Source organism: Galeopterus variegatus, unplaced genomic scaffold (genome assembly GCF_000696425.1).
Source record: "Galeopterus variegatus unplaced genomic scaffold, G_variegatus-3.0.2 Scaffold473, whole genome shotgun sequence".
NCBI lineage: Eukaryota > Metazoa > Chordata > Mammalia > Dermoptera > Cynocephalidae > Galeopterus > Galeopterus variegatus.
In genome coordinates, this window is record NW_007726584.1 from 513,438 (window position 1) to 538,872 (window position 25,435).

The 25,435-nt window shown below is 42.2% G+C and overlaps 1 pseudogene; it reads left to right on the forward strand.

Moving 5' to 3' along the window:
- LOC103587666 overlaps positions 1-25,015 on the forward strand; it is a 61,641-nt pseudogene extending 36,626 nt beyond the window's left edge.
- The last annotated feature ends 420 nt before the right edge of the window (positions 25,016-25,435 follow it).

Below are 25,435 nucleotides of genomic sequence, written 5' to 3' on the forward strand. Positions count from 1 at the left end.
TTTTTTAAAAAATCCATCCCCTGCTCTACCCCCTCTCCATCCCCATTTCCTGATTTTCAATATAAGCATTATTTACTGACTTTCTCCTATAGAAGCATTTAGCTCTGTTATATATCTCCACTCCTAACGCGCACACACACAGAGCTATTCACTCTCTGCCTTCATTTTTCCAAAGTGGTTACACTTTTTATTAAATCAGTATTCAATGTTTTAAGCATTATGACTATTTGAATGTTGTTTACAGTTGAGACAAATAGTATAGCATAATCAAAATTCCTTTCTTGAACTTTTTTTGTTTTTCCTGGAATTAATAATTGCCTTGTTTTTCATTTGACCATTTTAAATGTATTTATCAATAATTAATACTCCAAGTATCATATGTGTCATACATTTCAGATCACCTAACAGTTTCACTGTTTCTCTAAAGATACGAGCAGGATAACCCTTCATGCTCCTGATCTACTATGCACTTGCCTTCTAAGCCTGCCATATCACTACCATCTTAAAACCTGTCTTTACTATCATCCTAAGAATTTCTTTTGCTCACTTCATCTCACGTGTTGGATCTATGGTGGTCTGGATCCCAATTTTCTTGATTTACTCATTCATTTAGGTAAAATATATCCTCTAGTAGCTTCTTAAGAATACCTAGAAAAAACTTTGAGATCATGAATATCTGAAAATGTCTTTATTATTCCCTCACACCTGTTACTTTGGCTATCTACACCAGTTTGGAAATACTTTTTCCAAATTCTCAATTTCCTTCCAGCATCTAGTGTTGCTGTTGAGAACTCTGATGCCATTCTATTCCTGATCCATTTTTTGTATGTGTGGCCTATTTCTTCCCTCAGGAAATCTCCCAGGAAACTTCTCTTGATTTCCTGGTATTCTGAAATTCCACGATGATGTGACTTGATGTGAGGTTTTATTTTATTATCATTATTTATTGTGTTTGGAAGTTCCATGGATCTTTTCATCTTGACTTTTATGTCCTTCTGTTCTGGAAATATTCCTTTATTATTTCTTTGATAACCTCCTCCACTCACTTTTCTCTGCTGCCTTTCTTTTTTTAAAAGATGACTGGTAAGGGGATCTTAACCCTTGACTTGGTGTTGTCAGCACCACGCTCACCCAGTGAGCTAACCGGCCATCCCTATATGGGATCCGAACCCGTGGCCTTAGTGTTATCAGCACCGCACTCTACCGAGTGAGCCACGGGCCGGCCCTCTGCTGCCTTTCTGAATAGACCATCAGTTGAATGTGGAACCCCTCGATCGATCCTTTTAATTTCATGCTGTTTCTTTCCTACTCTCCAAATCTTTACCTTTTATTTACTACTTTCTGTAAGATTTCATCAGCATTATCATGTTATTATTTCATTATTGTACTTTTAATTTCTAAGAGGTCTTTCTTTTATCTGATTTTTATAGCATCCTGTACTTATTTCATAAATTGCTAGTCTTTTTGATTTTTTTCTGCTTCCTCCAAGTTTCTCTTCTTCTTTTGGTTTCTGTCTTTCATGCAATCAATCTCCCGTGTTAAATGTAAGTCTCCAGCCATTCTTAAATGTTCTAATTCCTAAGTCCAGTTTCTCTTGTATTTTTCAGACTGTTGATTTTTTAAAATAACTACATAAATAATACATAAATGTATTCTCATTGCCAGAGATTCAAACAATAGAAAAGTATACTGAGAAAAATGTAAAAGTCCCCACTCACTCCCACTCCTGTTCCCAAAAGTAACCACTGACAACAGTTTGGTGTGCCAAGATAACTTTCTACCACACAGATTAATTCCTTCTGAGTTAATGCAGCTGTAATAAACTGGCTTTCACTGTGAACATGTGTGTGTTTATTTTAATTTGTTCATTTGGTCTATAAGAGTTATTTAATATTTGAAATGAATATTAGGAGATATTATTTAAATCCAGATTCCCAAACTCTCTTTAAAAAATTGGAAGTCTGGCAATGCTAAACTTATACACGCATATGACAAAAGGGCATCTTTTGCATAGTTCTCCTGGTCCACACTTGACCTGTGCTCACTTATATGACTTGTCTGACTCCTGTAAGTGCTGTGGTTGGTTACCCTTGGGTAAGGGTGTTGGTGTGTGCTCTGGAAGTTGTAACATATCCATTACTAACAATAGATTCATCGAAAACTGAACCCTGATTTCTCTGAATAGTCTTTCTTCCACTGATCTTCCCCAGTATAGATGCCAAGACAGCAAAACACATTTTCTGATTTCTGAGTGGTACAAGCTGAAGGGCAGATGAGGCAGGAAGCAGCAGAGATGTTGGCCTGCTACAGGGACAGGATGCTCAGTATGGTCTGTCTGTCACCATGGCCACCGCGTCATGAATGGCTGCCACTCACCCTCACAGAGCTGATTGCCAAGGTTGACTCCTCACCACTTTTGCCACATTCAGGGAGGGGACCCAGTGTGGCCATTTGTCCCTAAGCAATGTCCTTTGTGCATCATGCACATGTGGGCTTTTGGTACACAAAGCTCTGATCTCCCTACACAATTCTTCTGCCTTATTTAACCTGGTAAATAGCTACACCTATTCATCCAAGGCAAATTATGATCTAATCCCACACGACAGGTAAGAATACAGATTTTATAAACTTCAATATTAAAAAGGGTTAGAGAGCACCTGGTAAAATCATTTCTATGAGCAAATACTTTGTTATAAGAATATGAGTATATTATGCATTTGTCAGAGAGAAAGAACATCTTCAGCCCATTTTAATTCACTGCTATATAGATAAATTTTAGTTGCTTCTTTTTAAATATTTCTTTTAGTGCATGGGATGGTTTGGGGAAAAAGAGGTTGGCCAGACCTCACCTTTTGTTCAAGTGTCTGCATAACACAGAGCAAAGGGCCTCAACTACTGCCAGTCTCCAAGCTAATGAAGTTCCCAGGGGACACTTTTCACGGAAAAGCATGTGACCCCTGTTTTGGCCACGATCTTCTCCTTACCTCACCTCCAACCTTTCTCCCCTCTTTCCCGCTAGCCTCACTCCCAAGGGTGAGTCCCCAGTTGGCCCTCAGCTCTGAAACCTGTACAGAGATCATAGAAATAATATTACGGCCACTATTACTGTTTATGTTGTTCCCAATGAGCCTTTCCTCCACTAAATTGCTTCACTCAATTATACTTGGGAAATATAAGGGTTGTCTTTGATCAAACTTTCATCCTGAGCAGAAATAAAGGGGCATTTAATGGGAAATGCACACAGAAAGTTCCAGGGTCCCTCCATAGACACCATTTTAGGGTGCAGCCAAGGAGAAAAAGGAGACATGGTGTATGACATTTCTCTTTCTTCTATCCTAAGTTAGATTTATCCCTGCCTTTGCTTTTATCTAATACTGCTATCATCATTTCTCTTGGTTGCTTCCACCATTGCATAGAAAAATGGAATTCTGCACCATGATTGAAGCTAAATACTAAAGTCATTTAAGATACACTCCTGGGACATATAGCAAAATGTAATAAGTTTCTCCAAATGTGACCTAATTATAATTGTCCTTTTAAGTTTTATTTCCCACAGGGACTAAATGTCTACAGTTAAAAATAATTCTTGAAACAGATCCATGTTGCCACAGAACTTTTCAGAGTCACTTAAATGTTATCCATATTCCCAATTTATTTTTCTCTTCTGTTCCTGCATGATACAAGTCAGACAGCCAGGAGAGACAGGAATCCAGGCCACACTTCAGGCAAGAACGTGCCAGGCCAGAATTCTCATGGCCAGCTGACCAGACAAGGGGTCAGGGAACCACTGTTCCCCAACACCCCGTGCACAAGTGACCCCATAGCGTCCCTGCTTTCAGCCCCAGTTAAGCCTTGGGTGGTCAGCAGTCAAAACTCTTTGCCCTGCTCTCCCCACGTCCCCATGAAAACCAGGCTCAAATGCTTTGAGCTGGAGGCCAGGAAAGCTCTGGTGCTGCCCCAGAGGCGATGCTCAGGCCTCACTCCCCCTCCACCTCCACAGTCCAAAGTGTTCACTTTCCCCTTCTAATGTCCCTCTCAGTGAATCTCCTTTTAAAGGCAATCCTGTTTTTCTGAAGAGAATAAGCCCACTCTAGGGCTGGCCAGCATCCCTCGCTTTTCTTGCACGGACTTGGATAATCCTGGCGTCTAATAGTCCAGTCCTCGAAGGACACTTTCAGAAGCTATTGCTTTTTCAACTTCACCATTTAACTCTCTGTATAAAAAAGAAAAAGATGAGGATTCTTCTGACCTCTTGCACGGACTTGGATAATCCTGGCGTCTAATAGTCCAGTCCTCGAAGGACACTTTCAGAAGCTATTGCCTTTTCAACTTCACCATTTAACTCTCTGTATAAAAAAGAAAAAGATGAGGATTCTTCTGACCTAAGGTCACATACCCTGAGGGTTATGTTCAGAATGTCCACATGTGGCCTGAAGTCAGACAGAGATAGGCTTGAATCCTAGCTCCACTACCTGTGTGGCACCTGCATGTGCTTGGACTTTCTGAATCTCAGTTTCCTTATCTGTGAAATGGGTATGATAAAGGAGTGATTTCATTAAGTTGTTGTGAAGACTGAAATGGAGATAGAGAATGCCATGCACTTAGCACGGAGTTTGGTATATGGTAAGTATTCAACAGATGTGAGTTATTATTATTATTAGCATTGGAATAAGCTACTTCTTCCAGCTAAGATAAGGCCATTAGTGCAGATAGAGGATGCTATTTCTGCTTGTCAGAGTATGCCAGAAGGATTCCAGCCAAAGACGGCCAGAAACTAGATTACCTTAGTCCTCTGGATGCTCTTCCCTCCTGGTTCCAGCTCACAAGAGAAGTAAACAGCTAAGAAAAGAGGGAGGCTACAGCCAGGCTCATACCCAGGAGGCCCTGCTGGGAACCCACAAGCAAAGACATGCCATTTCCAGGACTTTCTCCAACCTGAAAAGGAGAAGCTGAGTTTTAAAACGAGCAAATATGTTTTAACTTTTAATTTCAGATATGCAAATTCATTCTTTGCTAAATGGTACCCTTGAGCTTTCATTGGGGGTGGGGGTGAAGGCACTGGTTGACCCATGTTTAAAGCTGGATTTGAATTGCCAAGTCTGAGGTTGGAAGCTTTGTAAAATGATGTAGACAATTGCTGAGAGCTCCTCACCCAGCTGTGCCAAAAAGCACGGCGGGCTTCTACCCAGAGACACTAGAAGAAGAGACAGGAAAAGAGCATTGCTGGCTGGGAGCAATAGAGAACAGACAAGCAAAAACAAGAGCTGCAGGAGCATTGCTTGGCAATGACTGTGATGAAGACCAGGGGGCCGGGAGGAGAGATCAGGAAGGGGAGGAATAAATCTATCAGCACATCTTTATTGTGCACCTGCTGTTTTCTTACACTGTGCTGGGTGCTGTGAGGTGCCAGGATCGTAGGAGATCCAGTCTCCACACAGAGCATCTGGCAGCATTTCTAGCACTACAAAAAGATGGTTGATTTAATGCATGATTATGGAGGTTACATGTAAGGCAGATATAATGGGATCATGAGAACTTTCCATTACATATTAATAAACAGGAAGTAGTCAAATATATTCTAAAAGAACCCCTGAAAAAGTAACCATATTCCAACTGATAATATATCAAAGAAGAAGGGTTAATATTCCCATGTTGGGCAGAGAAGAGTCACCTGTCACATCATGTATCAGCCAGGGACTGATACATGAACTGACCAGGTCTTGGAGTTGGACATTGTAACCAGAGTCAACTGGTCTAGTTATCTGCTGTGGGTGTCAAAGTGTGTCAGTCTCATTTACTGGATCTTATTTTTCTTCCCATACTCATGCATGTAGGGCTTTCAGCTAATCAATAAGAAGCTAAAGGACAGGGGAGCAGCAGCTGTCCACTCCACCCTGTCCACGGTCCCTTGTCCCATCCCAGGGCTCTTCTACAGACAATACCTGCATATTCTGCAGACCAGGAGCACTGGGCACTGATGCCACAGGAGTGACCCTCAGCCAGAAGGGTGAAGCTGGAGGATGCACCAGCCTTCTCAGCCCTCCCTCACCGTCTCCCAGAAGGTCCCCAGGGTGGCAACGCAGTCCTGTCCCTTCCCTTCACTGGCTCGCCTCCCTCTGCATCTCACTCTCCACTCCCTCGTGAATGCTTCCTGGGATCACCTGTTGTACTGTTTCCTACAATTGCCAGAAGAAACTGCCACAAACTTGGACAACAGAAATTAAGACAAAAGACCAATTTAACACAACAGAAATTCATTCTCCCGGTTCTAGAGACCAGAAGTCCACAGTCACGGTGTCAGCAGAGCTGTGCTCACTCTGAAGTCTTTGGGGAGCAATCCCTCCTTCCCTCTTCCAGCTTCTGGTGGCTTCGGCTATTTCCTGGCTGTGGCTGCATCGCTCTAATCTCTGCCTCTGTCTTCACAAAGCCTTCTCCTCCTCATCTGTGTCCATGTCTTCTCCTCTCCTCTTTTTTTTTTTTTTTTTTTTTGATGGCTGGCAGTATGGGGATCTGAACCCTTGACCTTGATGTTACAACACTGCTCTTTGACCAACGGAGCTAACCGACCAGCCCTTCTGTCTCTTCTAAGGACACTTGTCAGTGGAGTTAGGTAATCCAGGAGGATCTCATCTCAAGATTCTTAACTTAATTACATCTGCAAAGACTCTTTTTCCAAATAATGTAACATTCACTGTCTGTAGGGGTTGGGACATGAAAACATCTTTTTGGAGGCCACCATTCAACCCACTACACCTGCCAAGTAAATAACTTACACCCAAATTCAGGTCTCAGGGATTGCCTTCAGTAGAACTTAAACAAAGTAGCCAGCAAAAGAAATGCAGGTTAACCAGTCCATACCTCTACCGCAGGTCTCATAGAATATGTACCAAAACACACACACACACACACCCAAGGTCAAGAGTTTGGATCCCAGAACCAGCTAGCACCCCTCCAAAAAAAATGTACCAGGAAAATAAAGCTCATAAAGTTTATCAAACTTCAGTGCCTGTTTGATTCGGCACTATACACTATATCCTCAGGGTTTAGCACACAGTGACTGACACATAGTAAGAATTCAAAAAATATTTGTTGAGTGACTAAAGGCTCACCATCAGATTCCTAGGTGGAGAACTAAACCTTGATTTTTTTCTCAACATTTTTTTTTACAGTTTTATGGAGGCACACTTTGCATACCATAAAATTCACTGACTGTAAGTGCCCAATGCAATGGTTTTTAGTAAATTTGTAGAGTTGTGCAATCATCACCACAATCCAATTTTAGAACATTTCCATCACCCCCAAAAGTTCCCTCATGCCCATTTGCCGTCAATTTCCACTTTCACCTGGCCCCAGGCAACCACTGATCTGCTTTCTCTCTCTATAGATTTTTCCCTTTCTAGACTTTTTATGTAAATTAAATTATATAATCTGTAGTTATTTGCTTTTAGCTTCTTTCATGTAGCATAACGTTTTTGAAGTTGATCCATGTTGTGTTATGTATCAGCAGTTCATTCCTTATTGCTGAGTTCCATTCCATCATATAGATACACCACATTTTGTTTATCCATTAGCAACTGATGGACATTTGGATTGGGTCCAGTTTGGGGCTATTATGAATAATGTTGCTATAAACATTCACATACAAATCTATGTGTTGTCATACGTTCTCCTTTCTTTTGAGTAGAATCCAACTTTTTATTTTGAAAATTTTCAGATCTATAGAAAAATGGAAAGAACAGTTCATTATATATTCTTTACTTCATTTCTCAGTCAGTAACATCTTGCCGCATTTGCTTTATCTCTCTACCTCTGTAAAATATTTTTTTATGAACTATTTGAAAGAAAGTTGCAGACGTCATGACATCGTATCCCTAGATATCTCAGCTCTTAAGAATAAGGCCATTCTCCCACATAACCTCAATGCTGTTATCACAACGAGGACCTTTCTTCCAACTTTGTTTTGAAATTTTTCAAAACTACAGAAAAACTGAAAGAACAATACACCGAAGTGAATCGTGACTTTGCTATCATTTCTCCCGTTGCTGCTTTGACCCTTCTTTCTCGAATCCTCTCACTGCCACTGCTCCTGAAACATTTGTGTGGGGCCATTCTGGGTGCATAGCCATGGAATGTTCCCGTCTTGTCATGCTCTTCCTGCTCCATTGTTTATTCCCGGAGGTTTCAGCGCTGATTTCGCAAGACTCCAAGGTGCCTCCAGTGTCTTGTCCTGAGGGATATTACAAAATTCTCAAAAGTTCCCTTACCTCCATCGAGGCTTGGCTCAGACATCAACTTCTCAGTGACACTTACCCTCCCACGCTGTCACAGATTCCATCCCATCTCCCTGAGCTCCCCCCTGAGCACTTCCCACCTTCTTACATAGGGATAATCACGTATTTGTTGTATTTATCAATTGTCTCCTCCCGATAGAACATAAGCTCTATGAGACAGAGCTATGTGTCTTTTGGGTTCACTGCCGTGTCCCCAGAATTGTCCTAGAATTGTGCCCAGCACATCAAGTGCTCAGTAAATACTCAAGAAGGAACGAAGGGTGAGGGGCGTGTGGGTAGCTGTGGTGCACACCCTGAGGCCCTTGGGCAGGAGCAGGACAAACTGCTGCTGAGCTAATCATCACCCCCAAAACATGGGGTAGGATCATAGGTTAAGCTTTAATTAACATTCTGAACCCCAAGTGGAAGTCCTCAGAAAGCCGCTAATTTTTAAAAACTGCAAAAATCGACTGACTCCCTTCCCTTCAGTGGAACGGACCAGAATTTTCCGTAGGTTAAGCTTTAATTAACATTCTGAACCCCAAGTGGAAGTCCTCAGAAAGCTGCTAACTTTTAAAAACTGCAAAAATCGACTGACTCCCTTCCCTTCAGTGGAACGGACCAGAATTTTCCAAATAGGAAGTCTCCCAATCCTTTTTATTATTATTATTATTATGCTTTCTTTTTGTGGCAGCTGGCCGGAATGGAGATCCGAACCCTGGACCTTGGTGTTATCATCAGCACTACACGCTACCGAGGGAGCTAACTGGCCAACCCCTCCCAATACTTTTCTGAAGAAAGATATTTTTGCCTCAGAGAGCAACCAAAATCAAGTCATTTTCCAAGGACCACAATAGCCTGGAACTCAGCCAGCCCTGGATCTCCTGGAGGAGGCAAATACCACCCTCACCATATCCGTAAAAGGCCCTTCATGGAAGGTAGCACCTGCTCCCCTAGCAGCCCCTGCCCAGCCCCAGGTGTTTGGAAAGGTGGGGCACACCTGTCCTGACCGAAAGGAAGCCAGGGCTCATGCTGCCATGGCCCAGGGGTGCTGGGTGATGGATTCCGCCCACCAGGAGCAGCCGGTCAGATTCTCACTGTCAAGAGCCTGAGTTAGGAACTAGAAAGGATCCTGCCTTTAGCAGGAACAATGCTAAAAGGGAACAGGGACGGAGGCTTTGATCAAAGGAGTGCTACGCTGGGAGGCTGTGAGCAAGCAGAAGTTTTGAGGAAGCGCGAGGTGGTAAAAGCTATGAGATAGAAGCAAGGCCTTGGAAGAACAGCAAGAGGGTGAAGAATTACACAAATCCCTGCCACTGAGGTCCTGTGAGCTGCCCTGGATTTAGGATGATATCTGGTTCCAGTCTCTTCGAGGCCCGGTTAGTCCACTGATCCTGTTTCCCAGAAGTTTCCATCACTCTCACTGCTTTGCAATTCCTTCACCACAAACCACATCACTTGAACTGGGTTGGGTGACCCCTCTATTCCTTGAAACCCAAAGAATCTAAGTAAAGTGTAAATATGTGTTTATTACATACAGGAGCCTGCGAGGAGCTGATTGTTTTCACCTGTGTTTTCTTCAGAGCCACATGCGCCCTTACAGTGCACGACGGCCTTGCTACCTGATGTGGGTCCACAACCCACCTGCATGGACATCATGGGAGATGGTTAGAAAAGCCGAATCCAGGGCCCCGCCTCAGACCTGCTCGACCCAGTTAAGTCACAGAAAAATTAAAATTTGAGGACCTCTGCTTCCTGTCACTTAGCTAATTACTGTAGTCCCAAACTCATTGTCCCAATCACCTTTTCACTCCTGGACTCCCTCTTGCCGCAGATTGGAAAACCAACATCAATCACTTTAGGGGTATCAAAACTATTGGCAAAGGTCTTTGTCTGTAAAACGCAGGCTTCTAAAGCTGTTCCTTTGCCTGTATCTTTCAGATGTCTTTCATTAGGTTTTGTTTGCACTGGTATTGTGAATGCTTGCCTTTTTTTTCAGAGGTTCATCCTGTTTTGGTAAAATCCTGTTGAGTAAATCCAAGGATTAAGAGAATCTGTTCCTCTATCCTGTTCTTTACAACTGTAGATGATCCCTAATGAGCATTTTAACTACATTCTTTCAACATCCCGTCATCCTTGAGAAGTATCTATAGTTTCAGGTTTCAGCTTGTTTTCTTCTTAAACACCAGAGAAAGAAAAAAAACCCTTCAAGAGATGAAACACTAAGAAATAAAATGCAGCTATTTTTCCAGAAGGGGTTCATGTTTCAGGTTCCTAAACCATATGCCTTCAAGTGTCCACCACATGGGTCAGTTGCTGAGCTGGGAGTACCATGCCTGCAGGATCAGCCATGCCCACCTTCATTGACAAGAAAGGTCTTCAGAAAGAGGATCTGGAACAAGATGGAGCTTTGTTTGTACCTCCCTGCAATTATTCCCTCCTATCCTTCCTCCCTCCCTCCCTCCTTCCTCTCCTGTGCCCTTTACTCATCTTTTCTTCCTCCCACTGAGATATATGAAGGGCTGACAATGGGCCACACACTGTGCCAGGTACGGGGAGATATGGCCATAAAGAAGACAGACACGGGGCCCAGCTCATGGAGTTTATGTTCTAGCAGGGAGGATGGTGAAATCAATCAATGTCACTCCAATTATAAGTGCAATGTAGGAGAATTGCAGGGTGATGGGCTTCCTTGAAAAAATGATGTCTGAGCCAGGGCCCAAAGGAAGAGCAGGGGTGAGCTAGGCAAAGAAAAAGGGGAGTGCCTCCTCATTCCCTGCCTGGTCTCTTCCCTGTCCTGCCAGCTCTGCTCTTGAACTGCTCACAGAGTGCCACTGCTCCGACTTGGCACCTCCAGATGTTGACTCCCTGCTGACCTTGCCCAATGTCCTGTTGTGCTGACAGCACTGCAGCCCAGGCTTGGAGACTCGCCTCTGCTCTTGTCTATGTCTGACCTTGGCCTGGGCCATTTTCCACCCCACTTCTCCCATATTGGTGCTGACAGCTCATAGGGTCCCCACCCAGCTGTGTGACATCACTTTCCTCTTAGTTTATTAGAAAGCACTTTCTTTCCAAACAATTATTTTTGCTCTCAGGATCAGCACAATAAGTCCAGTCCAGTGCAGGGGTGGATGTTCGCAGTGTGGCCAGTGCTTGTGTAGGGGACCATTTCTAGCACAGCTGTATCTTCTCATGGCCAACGATGCTGCTTGCTGGGTCAGGACAGGTCACATCTTGTGGTGCCCTCACACAGGCTGGATGGAGACTGGGACAAGTGATGTTTTCTCTCCTGGTTATGCAGGCAGCTGCTGGATTCTTCCCTCTGAGTAAATGTGGTTGTGCTGCTAACCGGTCTACAACTTCTTTTTTCAGAACCTCTTAGGCACATTTTGGGGTTTCTGTTTGTGAGCAGGTGCTGTGAGAACACAAGATTCCTCTGTTTATTAGGAGGTTACCCTGTGTTTTGAAAAACAATTTGAAAAGGAAAAATGGCCTATCTGATGCTTTTTGCTTTTCTCATCAGGCCCTGTGCTGTGAACAACTGCCATTACCTTTAGTTTACAGGATCCCCATCTGGTTAGGTACTTTGATTTATGTTGGCTGTGATCCAGAACGGCTGATTTAGTTTATTTTAAGGAGTCATATTTTAAGAAACTTTTGACATTTAAAATTTAATTGGAACAATCCGTACCCAGAAATGTTTTTAATGCAGTCTAGGATTAAAACATGTTCTTCAGAGTGTGTAAAGGGTTTTAGAGAAAGAGCAGAAAAGCAGGGCTTTTCATACCTGGCTAGTCTTTGGGTCAAGAGTTTGTTCAAGATGTGGTGGGAGAATCTTCAGGTTGGGACTCCTGTCAGTGATGAGGATGGACATGTGGCCATTCCTAAGATGGACTTTTCTAACCCTCAGACCCATTCCTTCAGCTCTGCAGGGGCAGAGGGTCTGCCACAGGCCAGTTACAGGCAGTGATGGACGTGCTGTTACCTCATCCAGCCGGCTCTCCTCAGGTGGTTGGGCCTAAACTGGGATGGATTTGGGAAATTTGCCTCATTCCCTGACCAAAGGCCAGGTTTTCCTGATCCTGAGAGCCAGAAAGAGACCAGATTGGTTCAGAGTTTCTCCACCCTGAGAAGTGAAGTCATAACCCAAAGTTCAAGAACCTGGTGAGGTTTAACACTCCCAAGAAGGCCCCAGCTTCTAGAGATTGGCCTGAATCTCTACAGACATTCTGCATGGTCTACAGAATTCTTAGTCCTTTTAGTGAGCTGAAGCTGATCCATGATCCTTGAGATCACTGTAGATTGAAGCAAAGAGCTTCCCAGCCTCCAAGAGGAGAATGAGAGAGGGAGAAACCAGAGTCCTGAAGCCCAGTGGGTCATAAGAAGTGGAAGAGAGGCTCATGCTCTCGCCAGGCCCCGGGTGGTAACTTGCAAACCAACCTCTAGCTCCAGCTTCTTTCCCAGATTCCATCCTTGCTGCCATGAATTGCCACATATGTGTACAACCAGCACTCAGACCCATGCGTCTGCCCTGAATTCTTCTACTCTCCTGTTTCTGCAGACGTCACCACCATTCCCCATTCTCCCAGTCACCACCTTAGGGTCACTATTCACCTCAACATACCGCATAAGACTCAGTGATTAAGTGTATGTTCTTGGTCCAATTTTCTAATCTCTCTGATCCTGTTGCATCATCTATTTTTAAAAAAAAATACCTACCTTACAGAGTTTGTAAGGAATCTTAGATGTCAGGAGTTAGAACTTAGAAAAGTGAAGAGAGGAAAAAAGAGTATGAACTTTTTTGAGCATTTACTATGTGTTGGGCTCTATTGGACGTTTACATTGAGGGTTTAGACTTAACAAATCCCTTCCTCAGCTTTGCAGTTGTGACTCCTATTCTTTTTCTACTTTTATCTTACTCCAGGCAAACTAGACTATGTATTCTTACTTGAGCAAGCCTGAGTTCTCTGCCAACTCCTTTTCTTCCATCATACTCTTCTATCTGTCTGATCACACTCCTGTCACCTCTCAAGGGTGAAATCCTACACATCTTTTAAGGTCTATCAGTGGTATTCTGGTAAATATTTAACAGCAAGCTCTTTGGGCAAAAAGACTTCTGACTTGTAGTTTGCCAATTTTCATGCCAATCTTCCTATCATGGATGATTTCAAGCTACCAATCTGACACCAACTGGCTTGCAAAATTTCCAAAAATATAGTTATCATTTCTTAGAGACCAGTAGGAGCTGGCTGTGGCACACCCCTGAACCTCAATCTCTCCTTTCTTGATTCCCCCAATCTGTAGCATGTCTCCTTTGAACTTTGTAAGTAATTTGTACCCTCTCATGAAAAGTACTCTGCATTATATTCTGGTTATAATGAATCCTTGTTATCATCCCATCTGAGATTATTAACTCTCCAGGGGCATGAACTGTGTCTTACTCCTCTATGTATTCACAGTGATGACTAGAACAATAATGGTGCTCAACAAATATTTGCTGCAGTAGACTGATGATGAAGATTATCACCAGGGCTTGACACACAGTTGTGGTGAGGATATGATGACATCATGTATGTAAAGCACTTACCAGAGTGCTTGGCCCAGCAAGTGCTCAATTAGTGTCAGCTAATTTTACTGTCATCTGTGGCTTCTGGAATTAAGGGAGCAAAAATTTTAAGTTCTAACAGTGATTCTCAACTGCTCTTCCTACCCCAACATACCCACACATTATAATCACCTGAGGAACTTTCACAAATCCCAATGCCCAGGCCAATAATTTTTTTAATTTCCCCAAGTGGTTTTGTTGTGCATCAAATTTGAGAAAAACTATCCTATATGCTTCCAAACCTCGCCCTGGCTGATGAGTTAATAGGCTCAAAAAAGAAATGACATCTAAATAGAACCAGCTACTCCTTTAAAAAATCCTCCTGTTCACTAAACAATTCCAGTAAATAGAAGAAAAACTCACTTGCGGGATTGCCTTATTTGGTGATCATGTTGGGTGGAGTCACCTGGGCGGGGAAGGCAGCGAATGAGTAATGCAGCCTTCTGTAGGGGCCGGGAGAAATACCTCTTTGTCAGCAGGCTCCTGTAAGTGAAGGTTTCCAAAGCTGGCAGAATTTTAGAGGCGTCTCATTTAAATTAGATTTGGCCCTTGTGAGATTTAGTGCAGATTAAACATGAGTAAGTTTTATCTCAATAAGCATCAGTGTGTCTGCCCCAATTCTTTTGTTCCACAGAATTTTGCTGTATCAAAATAACTGAGCTCTCAAAGCTCAAAATGATTTGTGAATAGAATAAAATGTTTGTGGTAATGAGAATGGACTTCCTTGAAGTCAAGACACTAAGGCATTTCTGTCTTTGAGAAGCAGGTATTGCTTTCCCCTTAGAGTTGGTGGAACTGAAGCAATGTGAGATCTGATGAGTCCAAAGTGACACAGAAGGATGCCAAATATGAAGTTGAAGGTTCCCATCCTGACCACTTGAAACATTTCGTCTTTTATGGATATTTAGTGATTATGGGTTAGTCATGTATCTCTCATGTTAAAGAAAAAAATTCCTTCTGAAAGGTTTTGATCTGAAAAGTAAATAAAGCAATTCTGATTGAATAGTCTAGCAGGTTACTCTATTTTTCTCATACGAATGATAGCCTAGTAGTTCACTTTAAAGGAGAGAGAGCAAGAAAGAGAAGAATGTCTGCATGTGTTACAGTCAAATTTTAGAGGTCTACGCTAGTTTTTTTGATGCCTCAAGATGAATGAGTCACTAACAAATTATTTTTAAATATATTTTTGAGGCGCTAAAGAAAATGTGCGTGGAGGTGTGAGGTGGCTAATGGAAATGCTTCAAGGGGCACTTCGGACTCTGTTGGGCCACACCAGGTGCTTTTGCAAAGCCCATGTTTGTTCTACTCTTAGTTGAATATGGAATTGTCTTGTAGAGACTCTGGATTGTCTTTGAAATAAACATTTTTAGCTATAAATGCTATTCAGTAGATTATAATTCTTTTTCTCCTATGGTATATGCCTAGCATATCATGAACATATGTGGATTTTTTTTACCCTAAACTAAGAAAACTTTTAAAAGAAACTTTTGGCAGAACCTCAGATTTTAGATCAAGGCTCTATAATGCCATAAATCAAATTTATGGCATCATCGAGAACTCTGGTTTCTAGTGAATCACAGCCTCAAAACCATAACTTTTTAATACTTTTTCTCTATTCTAACACTATAAATTTATGGAGGACATATATGTGTAATACCAACTTCCAATAATCAAATTTGTTCCCAAGGATCACCAGGAGGAACCAACAAATACCATTATGGGTAGAGCTCAGAACCAGGAATCAAAAAGTCCATTGTCTACTATCCTCAAATATTACTGTGATTCCGAGTCACCAGAAAGAGTTACAAGTTTGGCTATGGAATCAGACTGACCAGAGATCTAGCAGATTCTACTCACTGGTGCAAATCTTAAAAGAGACAATAGCAGAAGAAACCAAAAAGATTTATCTTTAAATCTTACAAATCTTTCTTTGCTCTTTGCACAAGGACTCTGCAACAATCTTTCAGCCAGACTGATTGTGTGACAATGTGGGGAGCATCTCAGACTCCCCTTATCTTGAGAAAATGGGAAAGGTTGTTCAAGTTTTCTAAGTTCTCTGAAATCCAGGCCTCGGGCAGAATCACAGTCACCTCAAGCCCCATTGCATTGCATTAAGAGGTTGAAAGGATGAGTTGGCTGGTTAGCTCAATTGATTGGAATGTGGTGTTAACACCAAGCTCCAGGTTCAATCCCTGTGCCAGCCAGCCAAAAAAAAGAGGCAAAAAGACGATGAACCAACATCCACTTTGTTTGCAAGGATGAACTGAGATTAAGAAAAGAGGCAAGGGCTACTGTTTTTACAGGGTTGTTTGTAGGAGAGAAAGGCTAAGGATAGATCCATTACTCTGAATACCTCAATCAGGACCCCTCAGTAGCTCCATTAATTATGTCTACTAAGGAAAGAAGCATTTAATACACTGAATGAGCAAATATGTAAAAGAGTATTTTAACCCTGGAAATAGCTAGACAGAAACTGGTCCAACATTTTTTAGTGTTTTTCTATTATGAAAGATGTTAAGATGCAGAGATTCTAACTTCGGAAGATCTGGCATTCTGTTAGTGTTTTAGCAAATAAGGGTGGGCATTCGATGTCCACAGGTGAGAGAGTGACCAGGCTTATCAGTTAAGATTGGGTTCAACTGCATGTAACAAATAAATAACATTGGCTTCCATACGGCAGACATTTCCTTCTTTTTCTGTCCTGTAAGTGAACCACTCTAGGGCTGGTATAGCTATTGCATTCACCATCCTTGGCACATGGTTTCCACCTCTCAGCTCAAGATGGCAGCTTGACATCAACCCAAGAGGAAGGATAAAGGAAGAAGAAGTAGAGTTGCTAAGGGCACATATCAGCTGTCTTTTTGTCAAGATTCCCAGAAATGGCCTTCCATTCATATTACCTCAGACATAATTGACTTAAATTGACCAGATATGCTGCAAGGGAACTTGGGGAATATAGTGTTTACAGCAGGTGGTCATGGACCCAGGCATAAACTGGCAATTCTGTTATAAGCAAGAAGAGAACAGACACTGAGGTAGGAATCCAGGGGTCTCTGCCACCCTGACTAAAGTCAGTGCTGGTGTTCAGAGTTGAGAAGCTGCTATTGTTAAGTGTAAAGCCTAGAATCCAGGAGACCTGAATTCTATCCTCACTTCTACCCAAGTATCCAAGTGACCTTAGCAATCTCACTGGTAAATAGACATATCATGGCTAAAAATTAAATGTTGTGACACATAATAAGAATAATTAGGAAGTTAGTAAATTGCCTTTTTGTGTGTTTCCATACACAGGAGATAATCACTTAAAGTGTTTGCTGAATTAATTACCTGATCTAAAGCACACAGCTTATGAAATTCAAATGCACCCACGGGAGAAAATAGAATAGTTGAAACTCTGACTTAAAAGGGACATTCAAGAATGTCTATTTCAACCTCTCTCCCAATATAGGAATCTCTGCCACAATAACCCTGACAGATGGTCCCATCTTGTGCTTAAGCACTCCTACAGTGTGTTGTTTTGCAGTTCCATTGATGGACAGCTCCAATTGTCAGATAGTTCATCTGGATAGTGATCTAAAAACTCCCTCTGTTGAAACCCCATCTTCTGAAACAACAGAACAAAGCCATTCTCTCCTCTTCATGACAGTCCTTCAACTAAAGGAGGACAGCTCTTCTGTCATCTCTTCAACCTAAACAGTCCTGATTGTTGTAACTGTTTCTTAAGTAACCAGGTGTCCATCTCTCTCACCATCTCTATAACTTTCTCTACATTAATATTTCTTGAACTTTGTTGACTACAACCCACAGGAAGAAATCCATTTTACATAATGATCAGTACACATATGCATACATATAACAGAAACAGAAGTTTCTTTAAAAAATACTTAGCCTTATTAGCTGCCATGAACTCATGTTTTCCAATTCAACTCTATTTTATTACACTGTATTGTGTTTTTAATTTTTTTAATGCTGGCTGCTATCTACTAAATGAATTTTACACTCACTCACAGAGGACGACCCACAGTTTGAAAATAACAGCTCCAGGTGCATTCTGGCCTATAAAGTTCTTAGAAGGTGGCACCCTGATATCGCAGGCTGATCTGAGTGAGCAAAACGAGCTTCTACTTCCTGAGTCCGGAACTTGGTGTCTTTATTTTAAGTAGTCTATGTGCATTAAATTTTAAAGTCATACCATCACACTGTTGGCTGAACATTTGAGTCAGTTATAACCACAATACTTTCTCCATATGAACAGTTTCCAAACCAGCTTCCCCTCACCCTATACTTAAGCAATTGATTTTTTTAAACCTAAATGCAGAGCTTTAATTTACTCCTGCTGAACTTCATCTTTTTTAGTTTCAACTTGTTTCAATGTTTTGAAAACATTCTGGATAAAATTATTTTGTCATCAGTCTTCCCAATTTTATAGCATAAGCATGTTTCATAAGTACACTTTCCATAGAATACATTTTTTAATGGTTTAGCTCTCAAAAGATGATTGTTAACCTAAAGTCTTTGACTCTTTATAGCCATCGAAAAAGAAGCACTAAAGACAGAAGGAAATAAAAGTCCTAGGAGGATGGATTTGAATTTATTATTCTTTATACAGGTTTTCTACTTAAACTCAATTTAGATAGCATTTACCATCATCTGGCAAGAGAATGCCAGCATCCTTCAACTTAGTGGACACTCAATTTATGAAGATCGAATATATGTGAACTGTTCTGCTAAAAAGCCGAAAGAAAGAGATCCTTTGATGTGGTACAATCTCTGATGGCTGGGAAGTCAGGTAGGGTAAGCGGACAAGATTTTCGTTCACTGATTTATTCATCCATTCATTCTACAGTCAGTTGTGTGTCAGACATTAAGAAGCATAAACAGGGAGTCCTGAATTATGTCATGGGGTGTGTGTCGCAGAGGGAATAAGCAGCATGAAGGTCTCCTCCCATCTGCTCCCACCCTCGAAAGCATTCTCTTTGACTTTGGGAGGATGCAGCTAATACTAATGAGCCACCAACCCTCACTGAGCTCAAGAAATAAAGCCTTAAGTGTTGGTAAGAGTTAGCTGGACAGAGAACCACGTGCTGGACGGCTCAGAGGTAAGAAAAACACAGGTACTTAATGAATAGCAAAGAACAAGAATACTTATTCCTAGAAAACTTCAAGAAGAACATGGCTTTGAACACATTGATCGAAAGCTACTTACTTGCCACATGTCCAGGATATGACCGTGATGAGGAAACGAGAGAGGTGGCCTCCATCTGTGTGCCGTGAAGGACTCCCATCTGTCTACGGTAGATCTGCAGAGTCTAGGGGCAGCTTGAGGACGCTTCATGCCTTTGCTACCTGTGGGTTCTCAGTTCTTCTGGGATCAATAGAAGCTAAAAGCTGTTGGTCAGAGTGAAAGAGGAAGAGAAGGAGTCAGCAAGAAGGGGATTGATTTTCTTTTCATTTTCACTCCAAATTCCAGACTCAGACCAACAGAGAGAGTTGGGGTTGTTTTTGTTTATTTGTTTGCATTTTCCTTAATTTCTCTCTTCTTTTTTTTTTTAAACTGGAGGAAGTTTTATTTTGTTTTTAATTAGTAATTGGCATTGCATTCTTTATGGTCCGAAACTCAAAAGGTTCAAAAAAGATACATCATCGAGTTTCCTTCCCTCCCCATCCCCTCCCAGAGACAACCAGTGTTACCAGGTCTTTATATCTCCAGAGATAGTCTACACACATACAGCAATATGTGGTCACATACACTCCCACAATTTTTATTTTCTTAGTCAAATGGCCATGTGATCAACGCTGAGACAACAGATAGTATTTTGTTCTTCCTTCTACAGAATTCTTAGAATTGACAAAACCAAAAGGAAAAAACCTTTTTATGTGAAAGAGAGGAAATTGGTCTTCAAGGAATAAGAAAACTAGTGAACAGCAACAAGACAGCAAAAAAAAAATTTTAAATACATATGTATATATTTATAATCTTTCCCAGCTTCACCATCCATATAACTTAACTTCTCAGGAAGAAACAAGAGTTTGCAGGAAAAATATATAAAGGAAAATATTGTTGGCTCTTTTTCTGGATGTTTACCAAAATCCTTGAATTATAAAAGCTTGCAATCTTTTGCTGTCAAATATAAGAAACATGATAAAAGAACATTGAGAAGAATCATACTTTATACTTAAAATGTTACACAAGCTTGAAGATTTAGAAAGCTGCACATAACTCTGTGTGCAACCTTCAGAAATATTAACAGTCTGTGCTGACAACGGGGCCGTCTAATTTTCTCTTTTATGCTACCAGATTGATGTGGAGACTAGGGAAAGAATGTTCGAGCTGAAATAAATAAAAAGAACATAATAAATGAGTAACAGGATAATTAAAGCATGAAGCATTCTTGTACATCTCCAGATAATGGTAAGTGTAGTTTTACCTAATCAATTGGTTAAGAACAATTTGCCTCAGTGACTGTCTTACATTTAAATATGGAATACTTTTTGCTTTGCCAGAAACTGAGAATGGAATTATCATGGAGCTTGTAAAACAAATATCTTTTAGCCACCAAAAGTGTAATTACAAGTCAGAAAACCCAATACGAATTAGTCCTGTGGAGACAATTTTCCACTCTACATTAAGAATTTGTCAGGATTCATAGAGGGTAAATCTCCCTTCTACTGAAACATTTCCTCTTCAAAACCCTTTTGCTGCATGAGAAAATAAATTTCGTTACATTTTGTACCCAACATGTTCTCAACCAAAAACAATATTGCCCAGCTTGAAGGATGACTCATTTTATTCATTAGACCCAACCCCTGATAACTTCTGGCAGTTTCTAAATCTCAAACCCACCCTCAAAGGAGGAGAATTTGTCAATCTAACAAGGATTAGAAAGTAATCCCACAAGAGGAACTCCAGAAACATTGTAAGCAAAGTCAGCCTCTTAAAACAGATGTGTGGTTACTTTGAAGGGGACACACTCATTTAGATGGTTAAATTCGAGGAGATTTGTTGTAAATCAGCATCATTACCTTATAGTCAAACCTTACAGACTTGTTTGCGGTGGAAACTGTCTTGCAACTTGAAATTGATTTTCAAATTAGTTAATTCTCTAATGAATCCTAATTATGCATAAAAATAATGCATAGAAACAAAAATGGAAGGAAATTTACCAGCATGTTTGGCTGGATCAGATGATAGGGAATTTTATTCTCTACTCCTTTAAAGTTTATTTTATACATATGTCATACTTCAGTAATCAAGAACAAAGAGAAAAGTTTAAAACTGAAAATACTTTTCTACGTGAATATGTATTTCTCTTTTCCTGTGTGGTGGGATATTATCCTAAATATTATTGAGCTGGTCCACATTCCAATTTATTGTTCTCAATAGCAATTTCCTAGATAGACCAGAAGACAAAATGAGAAATAGAAACTAAAATACAAATCACCTTTTTGAAACTAACAGATTTCCCTCCACCACCGCAGCAAAGCCACCTCGACACACTTATTCTCAACCTTTTTAAAGTCAAAGATACCGCAAGTGTCTTTTCTTTTTTTTTTTGGTCTGTTCCCTAAGGGGGAAATGGTAGAATGGGCTCCTCTGTGCCTTCAGTAAACTCCCCTTTCTATCCCCCTCCTCCTATGTAATTTGGCCTCCCTCTGCGATATAGATATAAGTACTGGGTATTAGAGCTTGAAGTGGCCCCCTGCCTTTTGCCCATGGAAATAACTTCTACATTTTTGAACCAATCCTGCCAACCAGTCAGGATAAACAGCCTTTTGAGAAGTTGGCCCCAGCTTCCAGCCTCTCTCTTCTGGTCTTCCCTTCTGGGGCCTAGAAGAACTCCCTTGGGGAGTCTTTTTGACCACTGGGGGATGGGGAGGCACCAACTTGGAGGTTCTGTAGCTCCACCAGCACTCTGTGGAAATCCCAGCACAGAAGGAGGAGGAAAATGACTCCACGGTCAGGTGAAGGGTCATCTGTGTTTACACCCCATGCATCCTGACCTTCTCCCAGGGTCTGATGTGTTGGAGGAGGTTCCCTGGCTTCCTTTCTCCTTCTCCAAATCCAGAGACCCAGTGTGGTGATGTGACCTTGATAAGTCTCTGTTCCAGTTCTTGGGGAGGGAGCTGAACTGGATGATCCCCAAGTCCTCAAAAGTCTGTGATTCCATTTCCGATCCATCCTAATATACTTCAGGGTATATGAGGACACATGGGAGAACTTTCCCTGACCTCATTAGTAAAAAGAGTTGTGCTTTTCCAGGGCTGGTGTGTTTTTTATCCAGGAGTTGAGAATCCTGTAACAGTTCACACGTTCCTTCCAGCTACGAGGCTTAGCAAATCTGTGGTCTCCCTCCAGCAAGTATTTAGGGCCTTATGGCAGGCATTTTCTATATTAATCTCAGTTCCCAGCTTCCTTTACTACCTTTATTTTCCTTTTTGTCATTTTTCCTACTTGTTTTTATAGTGTTTTTCTTACTTGTTCTATCTTGTTATATTGTATGTCCCACGTAAAGCTTCTTAACATCTTTTTTCAGAACAAAGTGGAATATAAATAAAGTCAAATCAGTTTTAAAAATATATATGTTAGGGGTGTTCATTTTTCTGCTTATTTCTGTCCTCTTATTACAGTTTTCCTCTAAATCCAAAAGTAAATGCCAATTCCATCATTCTGATTATGCAAATATCTTAAACTACAAAAATTTGGTATAATTAAGTTATGGATTTCTAGAGAGCAGGGATCAGGTCTAATAGGACACAATGCAGCTGTGGTAGGCAGAAAGAGCCCTGGGGTGGGAGTTTTATTTCCAGCTCTACTGAATACTATGTGTTTGACCTTGGGCAGGAACCTTCTCTCTGGATCTCAATTTCCTTGTTTATAAAATGAAGGGGTTGGACTGGGTCACCTCTAAAATCCCTTGCAGCTCTGAAATTCATTGACTTTCTGACCCACTGTGGGTGCTTAATAAATAACAAACACACTTCCAGAGAACCTTAAGAATGACTTGTGTTTGGACATCTATCAACAAATACGTACTTGGCATTCACCCGGAATGTGGGTGTGGTGAGGGGCAAATCAGAGATGGCCTCCTCTGGGTCCTGCACAGGCCCCCAGACCTAACAGGGAGACAGGAACTTGATCGTCCCTGCTGCCTAATGGTTCCAAGTTTTTACCAGATCACAAGAAACTGAAACTCCTTGCCACCCTAAAGAACCAAAGATGGAGTGGGGGGGAGTGGGGGGGTGGAATTCATGAGAAAGGGAGTACACCTGTTTTTTACAGAAATAAAATTGTGTAGGCCTTTAGGGAAGGAGTGATAGAGAATTTTAGAAAAATTAAATAAGGTCAATGTTTAATTTCAATATTCTACAAGTCAAAGGCAACCTATTTAACAATATGAATGATATTGGTATATTTTCCCTTTAAAATTGATCATTGTTTTTTTTTTTGTGTGTGTGTCTTTTGTCTTTTTCCGTGTCTGGCAACGGATCGCAACCCTCAGTGTTGCCCCCGTACCGGACCAGGGACTGGCAACGGGATCGCAACCCTCGGGGTGTTGCTCCCGCGCCTCGCTCAGCCAGTGAGCGGGAACTGGTCTGCATGTGGGATCCGAACCCTCGGGCGGGAGCGCCACTGCGCTTCCCAAGCAGCGCACTATCCAGTGCGCCACCGGGCCGGCCCCCAAAATTGATCATTGTTAACTGCACATTTCCTGATTGATTTTTGTTCTAAATTACTGGCGCTTTTTAACACAAATGTAGTTCCAAGCTGCTGATAGCATCTTCTAGGGTTTGCCAGTTTATGAGGAATGGAGCTGAATCAATAACAAACCAACAGTATAAAAAAGTTTGTCCCAAAGATACAAGACGTACCCACCCATTTTCAGAAACAGACGGAGAAAGAAAGGAGAGAAAAGCCACACCAAATACAATTTTTGCCACACACAAATAACTTTCTCATAGCCCTCAATTTTTCTAAACTGTTCCAGGAAGAGTCCTCGTACCTATTGCTTCATTTTAGTCATCTCAGAGGACCTTGAAATACTGAGTATTTCTCTTGGGACACGCGTCTTTACCTTTCTAGAGGCCAAATTGTTTCCTCCTTCCTCATAAGTGTGGACAGAGAGGCAGATTCCTGCACGTATTTTAGAGGTTGGAAGCAAGGAAGTCGGAGGCCATCGGGAGGGAGGGATGCACTTTGCAGGATCCCAGTTTGCTATGGGAGAAAATGCCTGAAAGTCTTTTTGTGTTGTGTGAAATTTAACTACATCCCCTACAGCAATGGCCAAGTGTGCTTTGTAATTCCAACAAATTTAGGTAATTTATGCTCACGGCTTTGAATCCAAGAGTTTTGCAGCACTCTGACTACTTCCTGCTTCTTCATAAGCATTTCGTTTGCTTCCTTGCATTTATTCCACGTGGAAATAAACGTGAAGTCTTTAAAAATAAAATTGTATTTATCGAGGTCATTGCAGGAGAGGTAGCCGGTAAAGGTGCATGTGGGCCTTTCTGTCCACTCGACCGTCCTCCTGCGAGGAGGCCCTGGGCAGCCACGGCGCCCAGCCGGAATGCCATGACCTTGATGCCCCCTTTCCACGGGGCCTGGCGGCGGCACGTGGCCACAGAGTTCACCAGCCGTTGGGAAGATCCGCAGACAAGGCCGGGCAAGCAAAAGCGCCCCGCGCCCTGCCACTGGAGCCATCTGGCCCCTCGAGAGGTGCCCCCCAGTGAGATGTCACACCACGTGCGAGCGGGCAGGGACTTCAGCGTGGAAGAGGTAGGGTGGCTGGCATCCACAAATAGGTGTCCCGGACCGGCGGGATCTCTGTGGATCCGAGGAGGTGGCACAAGTCCACCGAGTCCCCGCAGGCCAATGTGCAGTGGCCGAAGGAGTCCCGCCCCAAGCTCATCCTCCTCCCCAGGAAGCCCTCGGCCCCCAAGAAGGGAGACAGCTCTGCAGAAGAACTCAGACTGGCCACTCAGCTGGCAGGACCAGTCCGGCCCACACGGTGCGTCTCCGAGGAGGAGAACCTTCAGGGCCTCTGCCAGTCTTCGCACGGCCCGCGCCAAGGCCCGTCTCTTCGGTGTCCGGGCCAAAAGGGCCAAGGAAGCCGCTGGACAGGATGTGGAAAAGAAAAAATAAAGCGCTGGGGACTTTTAAATAAAATTAAAGTATAGGGGACTGATGGAGTTTGGATGTGTTGTCCCCTCCAGAACTCATGTGGAAATTTGATCCCCAATGTGGCAGTGTTGGAAACTGAGTCATGGGGGTGGATCCCTCATGAAAGGGTTCATGCTCTCCCTGGGGAGGCGGGATGAATGAGTGAATTCTCGCTCTATTAGATCCCACAAGAGCTGATTGTTTATAGGACCCTGGCACCTCTTTTCTCTTGCTCCCTCTCGCCATGTGATCTGCTTGTACCCGCTGGCTCCCTGCCACTTTCCGCCATGAGTAGAAGCAGCCTAAGGCCCGTGCTAGATGCGGCTGTCCCAGAACCATAAGCCAAATAAACCTCTTTTCCTTATAAATTACCCAGTCTCAGGTATTTCTGTTATAGCAACA